Source organism: Canis lupus, chromosome 9 (assembly GCF_048164855.1).
Source record: "Canis lupus baileyi chromosome 9, mCanLup2.hap1, whole genome shotgun sequence".
Taxonomy (NCBI): domain Eukaryota; kingdom Metazoa; phylum Chordata; class Mammalia; order Carnivora; family Canidae; genus Canis; species Canis lupus.
Window position 1 is genome coordinate 32,974,257 of NC_132846.1, and position 24,174 is coordinate 32,998,430.

General features: G+C 45.6%; 1 pseudogene; it reads right to left on the reverse strand.

The window, feature by feature from the left end:
* Positions 1–10,672: 10,672 nt before the first annotated feature.
* LOC140640003 (3-beta-hydroxysteroid-Delta(8),Delta(7)-isomerase pseudogene) lies at positions 10,673–11,708 on the reverse strand (annotated as a pseudogene).
* Positions 11,709–24,174: the final 12,466 nt, after the last annotated feature.

Sequence of the window (24,174 nt, forward strand, 5' to 3'; positions counted from 1 at the left end):
TTCAAGTGATGCTGATTTGGGTTTGGTGACCACACTTTGAAAATCATGCATTATGGTTTTTAATTTCCTTTTCTTGTGCAAGTTTTTTTGCGGTTTGTCAAATAAAGAGTTCTTATTTCCAAACATTGCTAAATATTTATCAATTATTTTTATGTCTTTTCCATAATTTCTATAAATTTGGGAAGGAGGAGAGCAATTGCAGTATGTCAGCCTGCTACATTGAAAAAGAAATTCTCCCAAATCCTAAAAAGACTTAAAGTGCTAATTGGTGGTTTTCTTGATGTTCTTGGTGTTTCATGATATTTCCTGGTTATGCCACATTGTTTTTTTAAAAAAAAACAAGTTTATCTTAAGTTTTTTCCCTCTTTGGTGGATTTCTCTATCCCCACTACTCCAAACCTGAATGTGTATGAATGTTATTCTATATGTTGACTAATGTTAGGATTTTTATCTTCTTAAAGGAAGAATCAATTGTAATAAAATTTTTTCTTACTCTTCATACCAAGGGTAGTATAATTTATGCAGTCAACACTGTGAGGATGGTATAGAAACTCAGGTATAAAGACTCTTAGAGAATGTTTGATATCCCCTTAGGGATAGTCTCTACAGACTCGATTTTCTGTAGATGAACATGTCCAATCAGACGGAACAGGTTTTTGTTTTTTTTTTCTGACAACCAATATTAGTGTTTTGACTAACTTGACACCTATTTTGAATAAACCTGAATTTCATTTCCTACCCACACTTGGATAGAAAATACAAAACTTTCTCACATGTGCTGAGCAGCTGGTTTTAATGCTATCAGTAGCCTTAACAGACAATTGGCCTTGCTCTCTATTCACGCTCAGAATGATTTAGGAGTATAAACTACCCCATTGCCTTAGAATATATCACCCAACACTCTACAATAGACAATATATATTACAACTTTTAACTGGATTATGGCTGATGCCCTTATAAAGCAACTAATTAACCATTTATTTGGGGTCATTCAATTAATGATAATAAAAAGTGGCAATCAAAATTATTGAAAGCTAAGTGTTTTATTTTATTTTTATTTTATTTTATTTTTGAAAGCTAAGTGTTTTAAGTGCAGGTTTCATTTTGCTGTTGATTTGCTTTTGAAGTTTAGGAAGATGTATTATTGCTTTGGGAGTATATTCTTTGTAGTCTTTGTAGAGTTTTCCAATGCCAAAGTTGAGTTTTGCTAACTCAAAGACTAGACTTTCTAGAAGCTGAAAATGCCAAAGGAAAGATTCTCTCCTAGAGCCTCCAGAAGGAACTCAACCCTATCAACACCTTGATTCTATACCAATGGAACGTATGTGGGATTTCTGACCTTGAGGACTGTAAGAAATTAGTTTGTGTTGTTTTAACCCACTAGGTTTATCATATAGCAGCATGAGGAAACTAACACAACCACTCCTGCCCATAGTTTTCTGTCCTTTGCACCTTGGATGGATGTTCCTGCTTATCCAGTGACTAGGCCAGCTCTGGCCCAGGTCCACCCAGGGGACTCCTTTGTCATCACTAGGCTGCAACAAGACTTCTGTGAGGCTTGAACTAAAAGAATGCTCCTTTGAATTGCATGCTCTCTAGAAATATTGCCTCTCCTCTTTGCTGTCAACTACACATCTCCTTGTCACTCATCCTCACTTATTAAAAACTGCCCCCCCCCCTTATGTCTGTCTATCCAGTGCAAGTTCCACAACCATCACAAGTGATTTGAACTCTTCTACATGGATCCCCCCACTCAGCAGTCTAGGCTCACAATTTTTAGATCTTGACTCCTGTAGAGTTTATTATGGCCATTATAACAAATTACCCAAAATCAATTTCACTGGACAAAATGTGTCATCAGGATTGATTCCTTCTGGAGGCTCTTGAGGAAATGTCCCTTTTCCTTTTCTGGCCCCGGGGCCCTCCTGCATTCCTTGGCTGATAAGCAGCCCTTGCTTGTGTCATTTCAAATACTTGCTTCTGTTGTCACATCTATCACTTGGTCATCTTGCCTTCTTCTTCTGGGGACTCTTGTGATTATATTGAAGGCCCGCATAGATAATCCAGGAAAATCTTCTCATCTCAAAATCCTTAATCACAGCTGTAGACGCCCCTTGCTGTGTAACATAACATAGTCACAGGTTCTGGGCATTACAATGTGGCTGTCTTGGGGGGAGGGGCATTGTTCAAATTACTGCAACTCCAAAGACCATCTCTTTTACACCTATGACCACACGTTGAACCTTGCAGTTATTCTCCATATCCTATCCTTTGATACAATCCCATATCATTCTAGATCTCTTGGCTTCTAAATGCCACTGTTCCTGTTATTTGCCCTCATGGAGGGCTTAGCCCCTTGACAACATTTGAAAAAAAAGTTATAATGCCTATTGATTTTATCCCTCCCTTTCTCTCTGGTCCATAATATCTCCTTTGTGTGTGTGTGTGTGTGTGTGTGTGTGATATACTAAGTTCCATTACCCCTATCCCGTGCCTGGCCAAGAGCTCCAAATCTGTAGAAGATATTCAAGTGGAAGCTTATATGTGGTGAGATTGTGCTGCTGCTCTTAATTCCCACATCCACTCTGATGGCATAAAAGGGCTCGAAGTTAGAAACAAATTAAGAGGATTTTTCTGAAATTGCTCTTCTTGTGTTGTGAGTTCCATCTCCACCAAGGGAGAGAAATAGGTGGTAGGAGGAGGGAATCCTTCATCTCCAGTCAAGAGGCAGGGCTTTCAAGGAGACTGTCTCTAGAGCTTGTAATGCATCCTCTGCATTTGGAAAAGAATGGACCAGGGAATAACTCCTGGAAAATACAAACACCAAAAGATGGTTGCTTTTTTTTTTTTTTTTTTTTAACAATTTCATTTATTCATTCATGAGAGACATAGACAGAGGCAGAGACACAGGCAGAGGGAGAAGCAGGCTCCCCGTGGGGAGCCCGATATGGGACTCGATCCCAGGACGCTGGGATCAGGACCTCAGCCTAAGGCAGATTGTCAACCACTGGGCCACCCAGCACCCAAGAAGGTTGCTTTGAAGGCAGGTTAGGGGAGAGGTGACTAAGATGGATGGCCTGCATTACCCACATCTTTCAGAATGAAAGATATGTGGATATCTGGCATGGACCAGGCAGAAGGCACAGGAGGGAGAAAGCCAGTGGGATAGTCTTGGATTCTGTCCAGAAGGGCCATCTGAGAGGAAAAGACCTCAGCAGACAAAAGTTGAAGGTAACTCCAGATGCCTATGAGTTGAAGAAGTAAGCAGCAAGTTGGGATAGAGATGCTCTTGCCCTCAAGGCCGGTGCAGGTGAGAGATCTCCACGGCTGGGAATGCAGGATAGGGTTGATGGAGTCACACCAGAGAGCTCAGATCCCAGAATCTGTGCTTGGAGGAGAGCTGTGCAGAAGCACACTGTGTGGGCAAGAAATCACCTTAGTTTACCACTGGGGCTAATTTGTCCCCACAGCATGTTACAGCCCTGTAGCCTATTCAGCATAGCCATTTGCCCCCCGAGTTGTGGGGAGGCAAGTGAGATGGCATGTGTGTGGTGCCTGGCACATTTTGGGCCCTGGGTAATGTTAATCTTCCTTCCCTGGTGAACTAGATAAGCCTCATATGGTAAACACTGGCTTGTGCAGTGAGGTATGTCTGAGGCAGGGGAATTGGGTCCTTGTTGCCAGGAAACCAACTTAGATCCTTTGAGCACCATCTCTCAGCCTAATTTATTGGTTTGTCTTATTCTAATTTTGGTTCCAGTGATAGGATTATCTACAGATCTTAACAGGAAGTAGCTTCTTGGTACTGGACCACATCAAGTTTAAGCCCATTCCTTCTTGGCTTCACTTCTCAGGTGTTTGCTTGTTTGCTTTTTGGCTAGGATTAAAGACACTTGCTGTAAATATGGATATGCCACAGTATGTTTACGGAGCATTTTCATTCAACAAGTTTTTTTTTTACCATAAGTCTTCTAGGAGACAGGAGGTCTGGGGCTGGGATGCAGCAGAGAACAAGAGACGTGGTGTCTTCACAGAGCTCAGGGGGCCCCACAGGGTTACAAATCATGGCAACTCCAGTGGGAGGTCCACTGAGCCAAGTCAAGGATGGCTCTCAGGAGAACATAATGTCTAAACTAAGGCTTAAAGTGGGAGCATAGGCAAAGAAGGGAATATAGGGCAGGGAGTGACAGTGGGAGGAGGGAGTGGAGCAGGAGGTACAGGAGATGGTGATGGATAATGTGAGGTGTGTTTCCACCCTTATCTAAGTATCTCCTATCGTTTAGCAGGTACATGATAATGATGACAAGACAATTCTGTCCATAAAGTTTCACTCTCACAGCATTTCTGAATGAGAACCAGCACATCAGTGATGGTACTCATTTATGGATGGTGTATTAGGAATCAAGACTCAGCTTAAGTGTATCTTAGTCCGTTCAGGCTCCTATAACAAAATGCCATGCACTTGGCAGCTTGAAAACAGAAGTTGAGTCTGAGATCAGGGTGCCAGCATGGTGGAGTGAGGGCTGGCTTCCAGGTCATAGATTTCTCATTGTGTCCCCACGTGGTAAACGGAGGGGGGGGGGGGGGTGTGTGGGCAAGGGAGCTCTCTTGGGCCTCTTTCATAAGGGCACCAATCCCATTCATGAGGCCTCCCTCCTTGTAACCTAGTCACCTCCTAGAGGTCCCACCTCCTAATACCATCACCTGAGGGTGAGATTTCAACACATGAATTTTGGGAGAGCAAGCATAATCTCTGCCTTGGAACTTTCTTGAGCATATGTAGCCTATCTGCTTAGCAGCCACACCTAACCTCCTTCTCCTTTGCTGCCTCCCACTACAGAGGCTGAAAAGCCAAATACTTTTTCAGCTTCCCTTTTGGCTAAGGGTGGTGATGTAATCCAGATCTGGGCTGTGAACCCGAAGTAGAAGTCTATAGGATAGGGCTTCTAGGAAAGCAAAATCTCACTTGATTCAAAAAGAAAAAAGGAACACATGAGCGGATCTAGCCCTTTCGCCTTTTCTCTTTTTTTCATGCCTGAACACATGGCTGGAGATATGGCAGTCATCTTGTGGCATGTAGGACAAACCAAAGAAACTGGAAAAAGAAACCCCGAATCTTTTTTTTTTTTTTAAGATTTTATTTATTTGTTCACGAGAGAGAGAGAGAGGCAGAGATACAGGCAGAGGGAGAAGCAGGTTCCATGCAGGGAGCCCGATGTGGGACTTGATCCTGGGACTCCAGGATCATACCCTGGGCCAAAGTCAGGCACTAAACCACTGAGCCACCCAGGGATCCGCCCTATCTTTGAAGCTCTGACTTGCCTCTGTGACTTCTCACCTCCAGGCTTGTTTAAAAAAAAACAAAACACCAGCTATGTTTAAACCACTAGAGTGATTTACAACAGAAATCAGTTGTTACATGATGCTGAGCAGAACCTAGTAGTCCTTCCTCTGAATTTCCACCTTACATGTCATACAATCTTCCTTTCCATTATCCCTGAATACTTCTTTTGGGTTTGTCTGTATGACTTTCCCAATAACTCCGAGCTCGTTGGGGTCAGGGACTGTCCTACCACTTGGATGACCCCAAAGCTATCATAGTACCTGGCAGATAAGAGCTGCTTAGTACTATTTTGTTAAATGAGTGAAGGACTGAATGAATGATGTGGCCGTGTGGAGGAACGTGTGGGGAAGGAGATACACATTAGTGCCCGTGAGGCCAGAGGAGAGGTTGGTAAGAATCCAGGCAAGAGGCGATGAAATCCTGAGCCAAAGCAGGACCATGCAGATAAGAAAGTGGATGAAGTCAGGGCTCCATCCAGGGCTCATTTAGGAGGCAGAAGGGACAGGACTTGGTAAGGACTTGGGGAAAAGAGAGGGGAAGAGGAAGGGCTCTAAGATGCCTGAGAGCACTTCAATGCTTTGTGGGTTTGCGTGTCCACCAGTTCTGTGGTCCTGAGTTACTCAGACATGTTGGGGCCTTAGTCATCTCATCTGAAAAATAGGGCTAACAGTAATGCACTTAGGCTTGTTGTAGGAAGCAAATGGCTTAGCATGTGTAAATTGCTTATACCAGTCCTGGCACTTTGTAAGTGTTCGATACATGTTATCAGTTGTCACCATCATGGTCTGTGGCTATTGGGTCAGGAGGGCAAGAAGCCAGGCAGGGGGATCCCTGGGTGGCGCAGTGGTTTGGCGCCTGCCTTTGGCCCAGGGCGCGATCCTGGAGACCCGGGATCGAATCCCATGTCGGGCTCCCGGTGCATGGAGCCTGCTTCTCCCTCTGCCTGTGTCTCTGCCTCTCTCTCTCTCTCTGTGACTATCATAAATTAAAAAAAAAAATTAAAAAAAAAAAAAAAAAAAAAAAGAAGCCAGGCAGGATGTTGAAAGAGGATGAGCAGGAAGGGGGAGTTCAGGAAGAATGAGGAGGAGGACCCAAGTAGCTAGCAGGGTGACTTTTAAGATGTTCAACAGCTTCTCGGTCTCCGCCCCTAGAAAGAAAGACTTGATTTAAAGCGGCACTGAAAGTCATTTAATGAGCTCAAGAGGGATGGGATTAGGTACAGCCCGCTTTTATTCAAGACTGGTGTCAACTGGTTATGCTGCTTTGATTATTGTTTTAAACATGTCCCAGAGGGCTTAGGGCAAGAAATGAAGAGTTGAGGATGCTCATTTTTAATGTGAAGAATTGTAAGCTATTCTGGGGCACAGTAGGAATCTCGGGAGGGCTGTGCCTAACAGATTTCTGAAACAATTAGTGAAGCCGGGAAGAACAAGAATAACGTAAGAGGCGCCGTGTGAGGGCCATTAGCCTCGAGGCAGCGGAGGACCCTGCATGATGAGGCGCCGGAAATGGCAGGGCAGCGACCACGCTCTAGCTGCTGCGACCGGGGGCCTGTGATTAGGTTACAGGGGAACGATGACAAAAGCTCCACTTACTATGAGGGTCCAGTGTTGTACATGTTCGTCTAATCCTCTCGGTTTCCTGCAAGAGTGAGCTGCTGTTACTATGCCCATTTTAAGAATGAGAAAACTGAGGATTGAAGAGAAAAGGAACATTTCCAAGATTGACTGACCAAGAAGAGGTAGAACCGGGATTCAGACCAGGCCTGGCCAAGATTTGGCTGTTTCCTTTTCACTGTATCGTATAGCTCATGACATTGCTGCACAGGAATTTTATTGGAGGGTTTCTTACCTCTGAATTATAGGAGGTGCTTCTCAGCTCAGACTCAGTCTGGAAGTTTACTTCTAGGAAGAATAGAGTATAAACCCTCAAGCATGTCTGAATCATGGGCAATACCTGTGAATTGACTACTTCAGCTCAATCTAATAGACTTTTGTGTGTGCCAGTAGATGGTTTCTGATTCCCAAGTGACCCTGGCTCCTGGAGGTGGGGGGTGAATCTGCAGAGTGGGTCTTCGGTTTGTTACAGTTCTGGCTGCCCTTGGTGTGGGCTTGCAGGGCTGACCCGAAGCTTTGAAGGAATTGAGACCATGATGGGGTTTCCTGCTGTCCCTTTTAAGGACTGAAGAATGAGATCCCTGACCTCACTGCAGAGAAGCATGCATGCACTTGGTTGTGGCGCTGATGTCTTGCATCCCAGCACATGATTTTTACTTTTTTAAGATTTTATTTATTTATTCATGAGAGACACAGAGAAAGAGGCAGAGACACACAGGCAGAGGGAGAAGCAGGCTCCCTGGGTAGAGCCCACCATGGGACTTGATCCCAGGACCCCAGGATCATGCCCTGAGCTGAAGGCAGAGCTCAACCACCCAGCTACCCCAGTGTCCCTCAGCACATGATTTTTAGAAAGTATCCTCCTACTGTGCTGTAAAAAGAACTCCAGGCCTCTGCACCTTGGAGGCGGCAAGGGCGGCGTTTTCTTTAGCAAACAATAAAAGCATTTCTGTAGTCCCTGATTTCTCTTTTCCTTTCTACCCAACTTGTTATCTCATAAGACTGCAAAGGGACCTGGCAGGTCTTGACCCCACTGTGGAGTAGAGACAGAGGCTATTACACGGATTAGGAGGGCTGCCTGGCTGACACCTGCAGTGTCAAAGGTGATTGCTCAGGAACAAATGGTTTGTTCTTCATCCTGACATCTCCTCTTTCCAGTGCTGGACCTATTTTTGGTAGCCAGCGATACGAATTCCTCCACACCATCCTCAAATCGATCTCTTGAGCCTATAAATACTCTGAACCTCTGCATGTGTGTGCACACACACTTTATCAGCTTGCTCAGATAGTAAGTTTGATTTAGAGTCTCTTTTTTCCCCCTCAGGATTTTATTTATTTGAGAGAGAGTAAGTGGGCAGGAGCAGAGGGAGAGAGAATCTGAAGCAGACTCCCACTGAACACAGAGCCCAACTTGGGGTATGATCTCTTGACCCTGAAATCATGACCAGAGCCGAAACCAAGAGTCAGTCATCTACTGTTGGTCATAGTCACCAACTGTGCCACCCGCACCCCTGATTTAGAGTCTTAAAGAGCTCCCTATGGATTTTTCTGCTCCTCCTCATGATCACTGGTTCCTCTTTATCCACCAGGGTATAAAGCCTCTGTGGAAGAAATCCATTCTGATCAAAGCCTGGCCTGAACATGCCCTTCTGGTTGTGCTCAGGAACCTGTGTGCCTGAGGGGTGGACAGGGCAGCTCTCATATGAGCTGAGGGAATAGCAGGATAGGGTGTCCTGTGGGTTTGCAGTGGCTCTAGGCTTGAGACCAAAGGAGTGGGATGGAAGAAGGGGGACCCCTGTGATGCCAGGGTTCTTCTTCAGAAGTGAAGTATGTAACAGGACATAAGCCAGGCCAAAAAAGGAGAAATAACTGCAAGATGAGGATAGTTGAACAAAAGAAAGTATATTTAAGTACTTAGTGGCAACATGTTTTTAAGTTTCAAGGAGGTAATGCCTCTGAGCAGGTCCAGAAACCATAAATGGGTTTCTAAGGCAGTGGAAACCACTCCTCAAAGATGCTGTTCACAACAACCGTAAAATTTGTACAGGCCTTAGCTCACCCCAAGCACCATGCACAAGCCAGGACACATACAATCACTGAGTCTCTGCTGCATCTCCGTGATATATGCAGTCTCAATCCCATTTCACACATCCAGCAATGGAGGCACAGCATAGAAGTCACCGGCTGGAAACCACAAACCATAGAAGTCACCGGCTGGAAACCACCGGCTGGAAACCAGCATAGAAGTTACCGGCTGGAAACCACTGGCAGCACCAGGCTTCCCATGAAGGTTTGACTCTAAACCCCTAGCTTGTTCTCTTTTCCCAGTTTGATGACTAGGCTTCGAAGCAATGTTGGTGTGAGGCAATTTGGTGGTAGAAAACACCCTGCCTACTTCACAGGACTGTGGTCAGGATACAGAGATTACATGTGTGAAAGCGTTTTGAGAACCATGCATTGCTGTCCAAGTAAAAAGAAGCATTATTATTGCTGTCATTGGTCATTTAATTTTCCAACTCTGTCGATGGATTCTGAGTGTACATCACATATGCCATCACTAGAGGGAGGCAACAGACAATGTTTATAAGCAAACTTGGTCTTGGAAGGAAAATATATTTTTCTTGTAAATGATGCTCAGGAGTTTAAAATAGAAAAGCAAAGGTTTGTAGCCATTCTCATCAAGGTTTGATCATGTGTATTTGTTGAGGTGTTTCCACAAACGCCTGCTAGACTCTTATGAATGCTTTTGAATAGTGGGTATTTTCCCCCAAAATGAATGGATGATATTAAAGGTGAAGAATTTACTCTTTCTCTTTGTCCTCTGGCTTCTTGCCTTCTGTCTCCTTTGTGATCATTTTTGTTTTTGTTGAGGTTCAGCATATCCTTCTTTCTCTCCACTTCATTTCAGTTCAGTAAGGCACGTTCTTGACCCTTCCTATCCCTTTAATGGTGTTCTCCTGAGCTGGCCTCTTTGACTATTGTATATGGACCATTTGATGGTTATTTTTACATTATTGTCATCTGTATTTTTCTCTCTGTTATCTTCTCTTGCCATTCTTCTAGAATTCTTCAGCTCCCTTCTGCTAGGTGGAAAGAATGCTGGACCAAGAGTTCAAGCCTAGTGAATATCCCTTACTAGGTATTTGACCATGAGACACAGAAGAATCCCACTGAGCCTTTGTTTTAGAGATAATTATAATTTCCATGCTTACTCTCCAAGCCATTATTTTGTAACCCATATTAATCTGGTTCTTGTCTCTGCTTTTATGCAGAATTATCCAAATAGTCCACTTAGTCTCCTACTTTGAAATATTTCTGGGAGTCAGTCCCCAGGTACTCATGAAGAAGTCTCCACCTGCAGAGTCTGTTATGTTTCATCAGATGATCCCTCAGCCATAGTAGATTCTTCTGTGGCTTCCCTGGAACCAAAGCTGCGTGGGGCTCTGTTGCTAAAGAGAAGAGTGTCTCTCTTACTTTTATGTTACCACCTGTTGGAAGACTCCCAAAGCAGTACCATTAAAGCTTCCATATCAGGTTGCCTCTCTCTCACATTCAGGACTGGCTGGAGGTGGATTCATATACTAGCCTCCACACTTTTATCATGAAAACCTCTATCTCCTTTAACAACTAAGAACCAGTCAGTTGTGCTGAACTCTTTCCCTTAGGATGATTCCTACCTTTCTGTGCTGCTCTGAAAACAGGTTATTTGCCAGGCATAATACAGTTTTGTTTTTTGTTTTTTTAGGGTCAAGATCTTTTATTTCCTGATTTTAAAAACTGCCACCATCATGGCCCTCCCAGGTTCTTCTGCACCTTTGTCCCAGTGGCTCCTGGCAGTAGCTCCACACAACTCCTTTCTTGCCCCTGCCTTTGGTCCTTCTGGTCCTTACCCATCAGCTTGAGTTTGACAGATCAATTTGTTTTGTTCCTCCAACCTGTGGGAGTAAGGACTGGATTCTTCTTCCTGGTGGAGGGTTCTTCATCAGCCAATGTTCAAGCCCAGCCTACTACTGATTAGTTCTACTTGCTCTTGGCTTTTGTGCCTTTGGCATCCAGCACGCTCTGGGCATGAGCAAGCTGCTTTACAGAATCTAGCACGAGGATTCCAGGCAGCACCAGCCACAAGCTGTTCATGAAGACACAGTAAAACCAGAAGTAGAGCGGGTGGCCCAGCTCCCCATGCTGGAATCCGTCCCGGTGCTCTGTTAGGAAATAGAGCACATCCCCATAGATCTGACCCACAGAGACCATGAGTTGTAAGACGAAGCGCAGGGGCTGCTGGAGGAGAAAGGCGATCACCACCCACAGGCTGAGTGGTCTCCAAAGGCAAGCTGTGATGGTCTCCGTGCATATCGTAAAGTTGTCACTCAGGATGTATCGGCTGTCGCCCTTGGCATACTCTTTCCAGAGTTGGGACAAGAAAGCTTGGTCTCCAAGAAGGTCTTTGTGATAAAGGCTGAACCAGCCCTCAATCACCATGTGAATGAACCCACACACTGCAAACCAGCACAGGGACAGTCGCTGCCAAGTCCCCAGGAGGATGACCGCAGCACGACCTGACAACAGCCATGTGGTCACAACCAAGACCCCAGAGACAGAGAAGAGGCCAGCCAGGAGATGCCAAGTGGGGCAGTCGTTAGGCACAAAGTTGTCCAGCCTCAGCTGCCGAGGCCAATATGGGTGCAAGGGGCTGGCGTTGGTGGTCATGTCTTTGTAGGCTGATGGCCAGCGGTGTGGTCATGGCAGCCTCTCTCACACACTCCTGCCATAATACAGTTTTTGAATCTATTAGAGGGCAAATCTTGAGTTCTTCCCACAAGACTATGTCTCACGCACATAGACTGTTGTTAGACCCATTCCCATGGCCCCTGAACATATCTGGACCCCTGTAGAGGACAATGGGAAGCTCTGGCTGAAGAGAAGATCTCTGCTTTAGTTGAAACTATAAGTATCCTCTTGTCCAATCCTTTATGGTTCTTCTTCCTTCTTCCACATTTCTCTCAATCTTTTTCTTTCATTTTATTTTTCACTTTCTTTTTTACATTTTTTTAAAAAGATTTTTATTTATTTATTCATAGAGACACACACACACACACACACAGAGAGAGAGAGAGAGAGGCAGAGACATAGGCAGAGGGAGAAGCAGGCTCCATTCAGGGAGCCTGACATGGGACTCGATCCTGGGCTTCCAAGATCACACCCCAGGCTGCAGGCGGCACTAAACCACTGCGTCACAGGGGCTGCCCCTTTTTTACATTTTTTAAAAATTTAAATTCAGGGCAGCCCCAGTGGCCCAGTGGTTTAGCACTGCTTTCCGCCCGGGGCCATGATCCTGGAGACCGGGGATCGAGTCCCACATCAGGCTCCCTGCACGGAGCCTGCTTCTCCCTCTGTCTGTGTCTCTGCCTCTCTCTCTGTGTGTGTCTGTCATAAATAAATAAAAAAATCTTTAAAAAATAAAATAAAATTTAAATTCAATTTGCCAACATATAGTATAACACCCAGTGCTCATCCCATCTTTCATTTTAAATACCACTCTTACATGTTCAAAGAACAACTGAAGTGGATATGTCAACAGGACACAAAATTTGTTTAAAGGGGTTCCCCTAACCAAATTTGGGATAACCTGAGTATCAAAATTAATGATGACAGTAATGGATAGTAACACATTGCATTAACAAAAGAATCTATCAGTCTACATTTATACTAAATGAAAGGGAGAGGGGTGAAGGAAAAGCCTTTCTTTGTAGGAGAATGCCAATTAATAAATCCAGAGGAATGACAGAATTACAAAACCATCATTTTTCAACCACGACCATAATAATTAATTCAGGTAAGAATTACTAATAGATAATAGAGCCATTGCATGAAGGATATTCTCACAGTCTCAAAGCATATATCACTCACTAATTATAAAAGGAAAAAGGCACCTTTATGATGGAAAAATCTTGCAGACACCACCTTAACTAAGTGATCAAACATCATAAATAATGGACAAATCAACCTCATGGCCTCTGGTGTGACACATGAAGATACAATACCACCCCCATGGGATTCTTGCCAAAAGTGTTGAGCCTGAATCTAATCAAGAAGAAACAAACATCCAAATCAGGGAAATATACCAGAGAAAAGGAAATTAACAAGACATTTGAAATAACTGCAATGTATGGAGGTGCTTGGGTGACACTGTCGGTTAAGCGTCTGACTCTAGCTTTTGGCTCAAGTCGTGATTTCAGGGTCATGAGATCGAGCCCCACGCAGGCTCCACACTTAGCCTGGAGTTGGCTTGAGATTCTCTCTCTCTCCCTCTGCTCCTCACCACATGCATGCATCCTGTCTCTCTCTCAAATAAATAAATCTTAAAAAAAAATAAATGCAATGTGTGATCCTTGATTGGACCCTAGATATTGGGGAAAAATCAGATACTAAAGGACAGCATTAGGACAATTGAGGAAGTTTGAGTATGGTCAATAATAGTACTATATCAATGTTAGAAATCATAATTTATATAATAGAGGAAAAGTTAAAATTAAATTAGAAATAAAATGAAATAAAATGACATTCATTATTGGGGGCGTCTGGATGGCTTAGTTGGTTGGGTATCCATCTCTTGGTTTCAGCTTAGATTGAGATCTTAGCATCATGAGATTGAACCCCACCCACATTGGGCTCAATGCTTAGCCCAGAGTCACCTTGAGATTCTCTCTCTCTCTGCCTCTGTCCCTCTTCCTGCTCATGCTCTCTGTTCCTCTAAAATCAATAATTTTTAAAAAATCATTTATTATTTATGCATTTGTGTCTCAGAAAACTAATCTCTATTTTTTTTAAAACTCTCCCAATTTTATAGGCTGGTAAATATTCCTGTGATCTTTACTTGCTCCTTTTCTGATATTCTCTTTCAATTTTCTTTGCTTTATATTTTGGTTACAAGGATCTCACAAAGAAGAGGGAAAATCATCAAGAAATGGCAATTTGTGTTTTTTTTTTTTTTTTTTTTAAGATTTTATTTATTCATAGAGACAGAGGGAGAGAGGGGCAGAGACACAGGCAGAGGGAGAAGCAGGCTCCATACAGGAAGCCCGACGTGGGACTCGATCCCGGGTCTCCAGGATCACACCTGGCTGCAGGCGGCGCTAAACCGCTGTGTCACCAGGGTTGCCCAAGAAATGGCAATTTGAAGGGCAACTTGGGTTATTAACTGGTGTTTCCCTTTGAGACAATTGTGAGAGATCCGCAGCCTTTGATGGAAGAGGCCATTTCTGTTTTTGTTGGACAAGTGCTTGCATAGCACTGGTTTGGGGTAAGACATTTTTACTTCCTCTGGGTTCCAAAAGGTAACTTATTTAAATAACCTAGCATTTCCTTTCTTTGTTTTTTCAGGCTCAATACCTAAGGCAGATGCCTAGAACAAGGGAGGCTCTATAAATTGGTCATATGGATCTCTTAGTTCCTTGGGCTATACCGTGGGCAGTGAAACCTATAGTTCCTTGCCAAGAGGAGAAACATCAATGCTATTTAAAAATTATCATTTTTATTGTTATTATTACTGTTATTGTTATTTGAGTTCCAAAAGTCAAAAAACCCAAAGGAGCATAAGATTGATTTCATACACAATAGGACTGGAAACAATAAATAAGGACAGTCTTTTTTGACAAATGCAAACTTTTTATTGGCCTTGGATAAATTGCTTTGGTTTTGTTTTCTGAGTTAATAGATGAATTGAATTTGATGTTAGGAGTATTTCAGTGAGAGGAAAGATGTTGATAGCAACCCCAGATAAGTCTAGGTGACCCCAGAGCATGGGTGACCTGTGTTCCCTGTCCTTGATTGAATACCACAGAGTTGGAGAAGTCGCAGGTTACAGGGGGATAGCCAGGGGGCCCTGAGGCAGCATGGTGGGGTCCTGGCATCCCATCTTAGTGCAATGAGAGTACACAAAGGTCCTATGCCTCCCTGAAAGGAGAAGGAGGGGCTGAAAAAGGTCCAGACTGATGAAGATATGGTGTGTGTTAACACTGATTTAAATTTGACAAGATTAAGTTTGCTGCCTTCAGCAAAATGGGGGCTCAGATCCCGAAAATGATTGATATAAAATTAATGTTATACCCTGACAGTCTGAGTCAAGGCTATGAAATTTGAATGGCTCTACTTATTTTGTTGGGTTTAGCTGGGACCTTAACAAATGAGCAGGTGTTGTTTGGGTATTATTAAAAGTGGACTGCACCTGAATTTTCTTTTCCTGCTTTGTTCTGGATTAAAAAGTTTCTCAGGACTGTGAGGCCAGACCCTTTATTTTAGCTCAGTTCTCCTGGCCCACGTGGGGTTCCTGAACCAGGAGGGCTCTGAGTGTTTTGCAGTGGATTCTTCCACATTTCCAGGGCTCATTCCCTATTCTCATTCTGTGCCCATGTGGCCTGAGATGATGGATATGACTGTAAAGGTCCTGGAGATACAGAGACCCAAAGGTGCTCACAATAGAAGACCATCTGGGGTCCTGAAGAAGCAGGATGTCCCCTCCCATCCCCAGCAGCAGGAACATTTACTGCAGTTTTTCTTTCAGCAGCGCAAACGACTTTCCTGGCTGGTGGGGGTGGTCAGATGAGAGCACTGGGCAGAGAAGATGCTGGAGCATGGTGCACTGTAGGATAAGGGAAAGCATGCAGCCCCTGGGCGTGGGGGAAGTGGCAGCATGGAGTGCAGGGGATGTAGGGTGGGCATCAGCATGGCTGCTGGCTCCCATCCTCCTCTCTTCTGCACCTTGTACAATCTCTCTCTGTTGTATGAAAGGCTGTGTTGGGAGGCTGCATCTCAGAAAAGCCACTAGCTCTGAGCTGTTGGGGACTTTCTGGTAGTTGTGAAGGAATCACACAGGTGAGTGAGACTTTTGGGGACCCAGGTAAGTTATGTAGAAATCTTCAGCTTTAGTAGCCCCATGGAAACTGCAATTCTGTTTGTATTCTGAGGCTTGGAGTTTTACATTTGGAGTAATGAGCTCCCTGTCATTACCCAAGAGACTCACCCTTGTAGGAAACAGAAAGCACCCTTGGGGAGGAGGAAATAGGATGCCTCCTACATCCTCTGAAGAGTGTTGACCAGTACTAAATGGCTCAAGAATGGTCATGGGGTGGGGAGCTGGCCTTTGGGGGTCGAAGCTGTCTGAGGAGGGATTTGTCTATTTTTAAGGACTTACTTACTCTTAAGTTCCTCTGCCTCAGCACTGTGCTGCCCCTGGCATTACAGATGATGACAGCTGGACCCTGTCTCCCCACGCTCACCTTTTAATGGAGGGAACAGCCATTTGTTTCTTTCTTTTTTTTTTTTTGTATATTTTTTAAATTGGAGTTTGATTTGCCAACATATAGCATATTACCCAGTGCTCATCCCATCAAGTGCCCCCCTCACTGCCCGTCACCCAGTCACCCGGCCCACCTCCCCTTCCACTACCCCTTGTTCGTTTCCCAGAGTTAGGAGTCTTTCAAGTTTTGTCACCCTCTCTGATTTTTCCCACTCATTTTCTCTCCTTTCCCCTATAATTCCTTTTCGCTATTTTTCATATTCCCCGTATGAATGAGACCATCTAATGTTTGTCCTTCTCCAATTGACTTTCTTCACAAAGCATAAAACCCTCCAGTTCCATCCACATTGAAGCAAATGGTGGGTATTCGTCGTTTCTAATGGGTACAGCCATTTCCAGACACAAAATATCGAAGGGTCAGTACTCAGCCAGCCACCTATCCTAGAAAGGGTTCTGGGTGCAGGACACAAGCCAGCTGCCAGTTTCTTTATCTGGAATAAATGGTCATGGGATGAAGCTGGATAATGGCGATAAAAGATGCAGCTTATTATAAAGGACGTTCATATGACAAAGCAAATACAATAAAGCAGGAAATCAGGATGAATAAACAAGTTTGTAAATGATGAGGTCAAATGCAGTCACAATTCACCTTTCAACTTCTTGGCAGCTAGGACAAAAAATGAGTATAATAATGGGCAAGAGAATTTTTAATTATTAATAATAGCTAATATTTCTTGACTTCTAGGTGCTGTTTAGACAGTTGCCAGAGAATGTCTCATTTCGTCCTCACTACAGCTCTATGAAGAGAGGGATTTTATTTATGGGGCAGCCCAGGTGGCTCAGCGGTTTAGCGCCGCCTTCAGGCCAGGGCGCGGTCCTGGAGACCCTGGATCAAGTCCCACGTCAGGCTCCCTGCATGGAGCCTGCTTCTCCCTCTGCCTGTGTCTCTGCCTCTCTCTCTCTGTCTCTCATGAATAAATAAATAAAAATCTGAAACAAAAAAGATTTTATTTATAGGGTACCTGGGTGGCTCAGATGGTTAAGCATCTACCCTGGGCTCAGGTCATGATCTCTGGGTCCTGGGATGGAGCCCTGTGTTGGGCTCCCTACTTGGGGGGTGGGGGGGATGTCTGCTTCTTTCTCTCCCTCTGCCTCCCCCTCCCCGCTCTCTCTCTCAAATGAATACAATCTTTAACAAAAAGATTTTATTTATCTCTTTGAGATAGTGTGCTTGCGCACATACTGGCAGAAGGGCAAAGGAAGAACAAGCAGACTCCATGTTGAGCACAGTGTCTAACGTGGGGCTTGATCCCAGGACCTGGAGATCATGACCTGAGCTGAAATCAAGAGACAGATACTTTACTGAGCCACCCAGGTGCTCCTGAAGAGGTTCTAATTTTACACCCATTTTTATACAAAAGAAGAGAGAGAGAGAGAGAGAGAGAGAGAGAGAGAGAGAGAGAGAGACTACATAACTGGGAACTGGTGGTCCTACTTACATTAGGCTGACTCTAGAGCCCAACCTAAAACCCTTGGCCTAATGCTATGTTGCCTGCTTCAATATATGTAAAAGGGCATGCATACTTCTTTCTTTCTGGCTTCTTGATATGTGTCATCAAACCAAGAACTAGAGAGGAGTCCCACAATAGTCCAATAGGCCAAAACTGATTTAATTTGGTCAACATTAGGTTTGTGGATGGAAAGTGGAAAGCCTGTCTCAGAGAGCAGGTGCAACAAAGGATTAGATGTCTTCCATTCCTCAAGGTCACTTAGAGAGGCAGAGGGGTAGGGAGCTCCTTGCCTCACATTACACTGTAGAGGAGTCTCCTTGTGAGAAACATTGTGGTCACTGGAGGTACATATTTCAGATTCCTTTCTGTTGGCCTTCACACATCCTCCAGATTTTGCCAATTGATGGGTTCAGAATTGACAGTTATGTTGAAAATTAGGAGCAAAGAGTAATGATTTCCTTTAACTACAAATCATGTCATTTTATCTGACACATCTCAGAGTCCCTTCTTATTTTCTTGGCCTCCACCTACCTCCTAGATGCAGCTCCTTACTTCATCTCAGCTGTTGTGATGGGGATTGACTCTGGCAAGGCTCTGGTGTGGTTCTGATGCCCAGAGTCTGTCTCCTTCCAACACCTCTGGATGTGAATGAGCATCACGCCACAGATGTGTGTTGGGGGTCCTAGTTTTCTTAGAGGTCGGGGCCATTCAATGACACTCAGAAATTCAGGGAAATTAAATGGGCCACATTTTGGCCAGTGAGACTAGAGATGGGTAAATTCCCTCTCCATTCTTCCCTTTGATGGAGAGCCCTATGGTACATTTCCCCCCCTCTTTATAGCCTGAATGGAGATGTTGTGTGTGGCCAAGCAGGTATACTTATTGGACAATGGTTGTCTCTCTTTAAGAATTGTCAGGACGAAAAAAAAAAAAAAAAAGAATTGTCAGGACATATTGGACAGCATGAGACATGACCTTGTATTTACTTTCCATCCTTCCCTAACTCACCCTTCTTTCCCCTCACTTTACTGCCCTGGCATTGAGCTTCCCAACTAAAATAATTAGCCTTTAATTTTTGACTACAAGGAATCTAACATGGGCTTTGGAGTTCAAAGTGAAGTTCCTTCTAAATTTTTCATCTAGGCCACTGTCCTATGCCATTTAGTTTTAGAGAAGGGACTCTAGGGCAGCCCTGGTGGCTTAGCTGTTTAGCGCCGCCTTCGGCTGGAGGTTTAATCCTGAAGACCTGGGATTGAGTCCTCTGCCTGTGTCTCTGCCTCTCTCTCTCTCTCTCTCTCTCTCTGTCTCTGTGTGTGTCTATCATAAATAAATAAATAAATAAAATCTTAAAAAAAAAAAAAGAAAAAGAGAAGGGGCTCTATCCATGGACCAGAAAGTATGGGAAGCAGAACCCAGCAACTACATGGGAGAGGTGGACTCTGATCAGGGAGACTGATCTCCAGTGTTTCCATGGCAAGTTAGGAATTCAGAATCAGAGGACTATGACATTTCTGACCATCTTTCATTTCCTTGCTGTTTAACCCGGACCTGCCTTGATAAGGCTGCATCTTCTCTCTTTGGTCTATGCACTGGCATGTATGCTTTCAGCCTTTAAATGTATTGTACTTAGATGATCCGAATTCCTCTGAGTCTTATATCATTCCTTCCTAATAAACAAAATGATGGCTCAGCCCCCAAAGCCGGCAAATCTCTGTTGTGAATTAATGATATTAGCAAGTTACTATTATAACTTTCCATTCTAATCACTTGGAATGAATTCCTTTGCTCTGATGTGACTTCCAGATTCCTGTGGGACTCTTCACAGATGAATTCTAGACAACTGAGCATCTTGTTGGCAAACAAAGAAATAAGAAATGGAACTTCTTCCCTACAGGGACTAAGAAAATGCTGACAGAAGTCCTGGTGTCCTCTAATAATGCCACCTCCTTTAGCATGTCACTTGTTCATCTGTTGGCCCTGGCTGTACAGAAGTCAAACTGTGAGAAACCATGTGGTCACTAGAGACACATATTTCAAATCCCTTTCTATTGGCTCTCATACAACAATGACATAACTTAAGATTTCATGGCTAATTTGAATTTCTCTAGAAATCCAATTTAAGTCTTTAGGGTTTATAAAATATCCCCAAATTCTTCTGTAGATATCATAATGAAAATGCCAGAGCAAAGCCACCCCATAGCAAAGCTGCTGAACCTCCATTCCAAGCTAATGATGAGAGGCTGCCTTGGTAATGTCAGTATGAAAGCAGCTCCCTTGAGAAGAAGAAGGATTAGTTCATGACTTCAGAATTCTTTAGGCTGGGTCAGATCACAGAGAAGATGGAGGAAGGTCTTCGAGGGACTGGGAAAGCAACCAGTAGTGCATGGTCCACATCTTTGTCTTTTTCCACTTCAAAATCCTCAGCCCTGACGCAGAGAGGTACACTGTGAGGTCTATGCCCCTTAAACTGAGACTGGAGCTTCTCCTGGAGTCAGAGCTTGGAGGAGAAGTCATTTAAAGGGATCCTCCCTGGGCTTTTCAAAGAAGTTCCATTTGGGTGTCTTGGGGGCTCTGGCCTCAGAAGCAGCAGTTACTGAGGCCTGCTCTGAAAGGAGCTTGTCAGTGGATGTGTTTGTTGCAGGGACAACCAGAATGAAAACAGTCTGATGCATTTGGAGTCAAAAGACTTTTTGCTAGGGTTCAGCATTTTCTTGATGACTTCTTTTGGTGCCAGAGTGTCTGACTGCTGTTTTGTCTGGAGATGCGTCCAGAATTGACTAACGACAAATCAGCCTGGGGTTCAGTTTCCCTTTCTCTGTAGACTCAGCAGGACTGTCAGCTGAAAGGCTATCACAAGTCTTCTGAATGCAGACAGAGCCTCTACTCAGGTTCTCTGGTCTCTCAACTTCCTTCAGTATGTATGAAGCTTTTAATGGCTGGGTTGAACCATTTCTATAAAAATGGCTGGGTATATTTCTAGGAAACATAGGTGACAAGATAGGATTTCCATAGTGGCATCATTCTGTTTTACTACTCGTTTTGTTCATATCTTTTCTCCTTCTTTTTTTTTTTTTTTTAAAGATTTTATTTATTTATTCATGAGAGACACAGGCAAAGGAAGAAGCAGGCTCCATGCAGGGACCCCGATGTGGGACTCGATCCCGGGACTCCAGGATCACACCCTGAGCTGAAGGCGGCGCTAAACCGCTGAGCCATCCGGGCTGCCCATCTTTTCTCCTTCTAACGGCTCTTTTTATTTTTATTTTGAGGTTAATCAAGTGGGGGCCCCATTAGGCTGTTGAGGCACTCAGGGTTGCTGGTTCATCCTGGAGTGCTGAGGGGTAACCAATGTTCACTGTTGAGAAAGGAAAATACCTTACTCTGAAAACCCAGAACACTGCTATACACATAGCTGCTTCTCTTTCTTAGGGGTCAGGGGAAGGTCCTGGCACTCTCTTTAGTTCTCATCACACCATGGGGCTCTCAGTGACAGAGAAGACACTTAAAGGGGAAGGTCATCTGACTTAGGCCAAACTTCTCCCCCCCACCCCCCAGTTCTGGGGGGGAGGGGCAATGAAATCTCTACTTGACATCCCTCTTGGCACTGGTATGTGGGGGCTGTATCCAACCCCAGGGAGGAAGGAGGTCGGGAGGGAGACTGCTTCCTCCTGGACCAGCCTAGATTGCCGCAGCCTGGAGGCAAGGGCTGATGCATTTCGGGACCTGGGAAAACAGAGCGAGGAAGAGAGCTCTATACAAGGCACCGCTGTCAACTGTTCCCAGGCTTCAGTTCCAAGGCATGGGGCAGCAGGGACCCTGCCCTCCACCACCACCACCCCCAAACAGAACCAGAAAGGGCCAAGGTGCTCGATTTAGTAGCAGAAAAACACAGCAGCAAGGATAGATACAGACAGAGAAAGGGGAGCGCATGCAGGGCCACACCAGTCCCCTAAGAAGAAGGAGGATCCAGGGCACTGACAAGAGGACCTAGGGGTTAAGGACCCTCTGTGCAGCCCGCTGGCCAGGCTGGTGGGGAGAAGCACTTCTCCATGACGCTGAGGAGGCAGTGGCGCTGGGTTTTCTTAAGGGTAAGTCCGCATGTGAGGGGTGGCGCCCTTGGTCTGGGGCAGGTCTTGACCGCCCGGCTGAGGTTGCATGAGCCCCGAGTACCCGTCATCCACGCGGCTGGGCTGCTCGGAGCTCGGAGAGGGGGGGCTCCGTGCCACTCATGTTGACAAACCAGTAGGCCACGGGTCGGGCGCTGTGTGGACGGAAGACGTGGGAGGCCGGCGAGTTGTCCGGGATGAGCACCAGCTGGCCCAGGTCCTTCTCGTCGGTTCCCCGGGGGGGAAACAGCCGCGCCGCGCAGGCTCCCGCCAGGGTCCCGCAGGTCCTCTACTGAGTCTGCGCACTAGGCGAGGCTGGCGCTGACGGGGCACGTGCTCAAACACGCGCTCGCCCATTGGCTGCCGGACGTCACGTGCGCGGGCCCGCCTCAGCACGTCGGCCAGATGCCAGCTCGGCAGCGGCCACGGGGGCGCTGAGGTCAGCCGCGTTCACCAGCTGAAGGGGCTGTGTGCCAGGGCTTCGACCAGGGCGACGACCACGCAGGCCTTCCGCGTTCTGGGCCCCGGCCTCAGAGAGCAGGTACTGGACTGGGGTCTTGGGGATAGCGCCGCCCTCCTCCACCAGCGGGGCGCGGGGGCGCGGGGGCGCTGCACCCTGGGCAGAAGAGCAGAAAAGCCAGGGGCGGATGGCCTGGCTCTGGGGCTTCTGAGCAGCGCGACTTCCGGTCACCTTTGCCCTCGGGCGGGTCGCACCTCCTCCTTGCGGACCTGAGTAATGGCGGCGGAGCGGCCTACGGAGCTGGCCGGGGCACCCGGCTTCCCCTCACTCTGGGCTCGGGTCAGAGGTGCGGCGTGGAGGCTGCAGGGAAGGTTTTCCAAGAGCTCCTGAGGGAGGGGAGCCAGGTTTTAAGGAGGAGGGGGAGGGAGGGGCACGGAGGAGGCACCGTTACCAACGTGGACTGTACTTCCGGGGAGGCGGCAAACGTGAAACCTCCATAGCTGCTTCTCTTGGATGGGGCGCACTAGAAACTGATTTTTCTGGTAATCCGGGCATCTCCTAGAATAGCAGTTTCCACACTTTTTAAAGAAGCAGACTTTTTCTGGAAAGTGGGAAACTATAGTCCCAGTGTATGACACAGATAAACCAAAGGCCTTGGTTGTGGAGGTGGGTTAAATGCTCCACCCTCTTGACCTTCTCTTTCCCCTTCCTGTCTTGGCAACACTCTATGAGCCTTCCGGAAGCCCTGGCACTTCCTGGGACAGTGAAAAACTACTATGCCCGCCGGATGTATGAGCTGATATATTTCGTATTTGTGGGCAAGATGATGATACCGGTAAAGATTACGTGTATTATCAGTTTGACAAAGGCAGTTTTTTTTTTTAATTTTTATTTATTTATGATAGTCACAGAGAGAGAGAGAGAGAGGTGCAGAGACACAGGCAGAGGGAGAAGCAGGCTCCATGCACCGGGAGCCCGACGTGGGATTCGATCCCGGGTCTCCAGGATCGCGCCCTGGGCCAAAGGCAGGCGCCAAACCGCTGCGCCACCCAGGGATCCCAACAAATGCAGTTTTGGATATTGATGATACAGGTACCATGGCTCCCATACGAGGCCATTTGGGAGTTCAGAGTTAGTTTCTGCCTAGAGGGAAGTAGCAAGTCCTAAAACAGGCAGATAGTTATGTGTATGGTGGTGGTGCGGAGTTCCCATTTCCACAGTGGCCACCATGACTTAGCCCAGAAAACCCCAAAGGTGTTAGGAAGATCACTTGTAGTCTTGAGAGGTGTAAGTTCAGCATTTAAGCAGGAGGATTTCTTCCCTCGTTCTTCCATGAATCAAGGCTCCTGGACAGTCAGAAAACCAAAGGGCTTCCTTTTGGGTTGACTTTTGGTGCAGTGAAGCTGGTCTGTTCCATTTGACTTGAAAGTTAGGAATAACAAATTGATAACTTTGGTGGCTGTTACATAATTGTTTTAGGGTATATGAGTTTGAATTAATTCTACCTCGCCCATAAATTTCCAGTGCCCCTATGTTTCTGATCCCCATTGCTAGAGCATACCATGGGCCATTCACCAACTTGCCTTTCTCAACAGGCACAGTTGAGGAGGTATGAACAGCGGGTGCAAGTGTGTCATCTGAGGGTTGTTGACTGACAAGGCCTTATGTGTGATACTAACCTACCCTGGCCAACTGGTATTATCCTTGCAACTTCTACTTAGCAATATCACAGAAATATCCAGAGCACTACCACAGTGATCACAGAAATTCTTAGTTGCAGCCCACTTTGTCACGTGAAAGAAAAAAGGCTTGGAAATAGCTTATGGGCTTAGTCTGATAAAT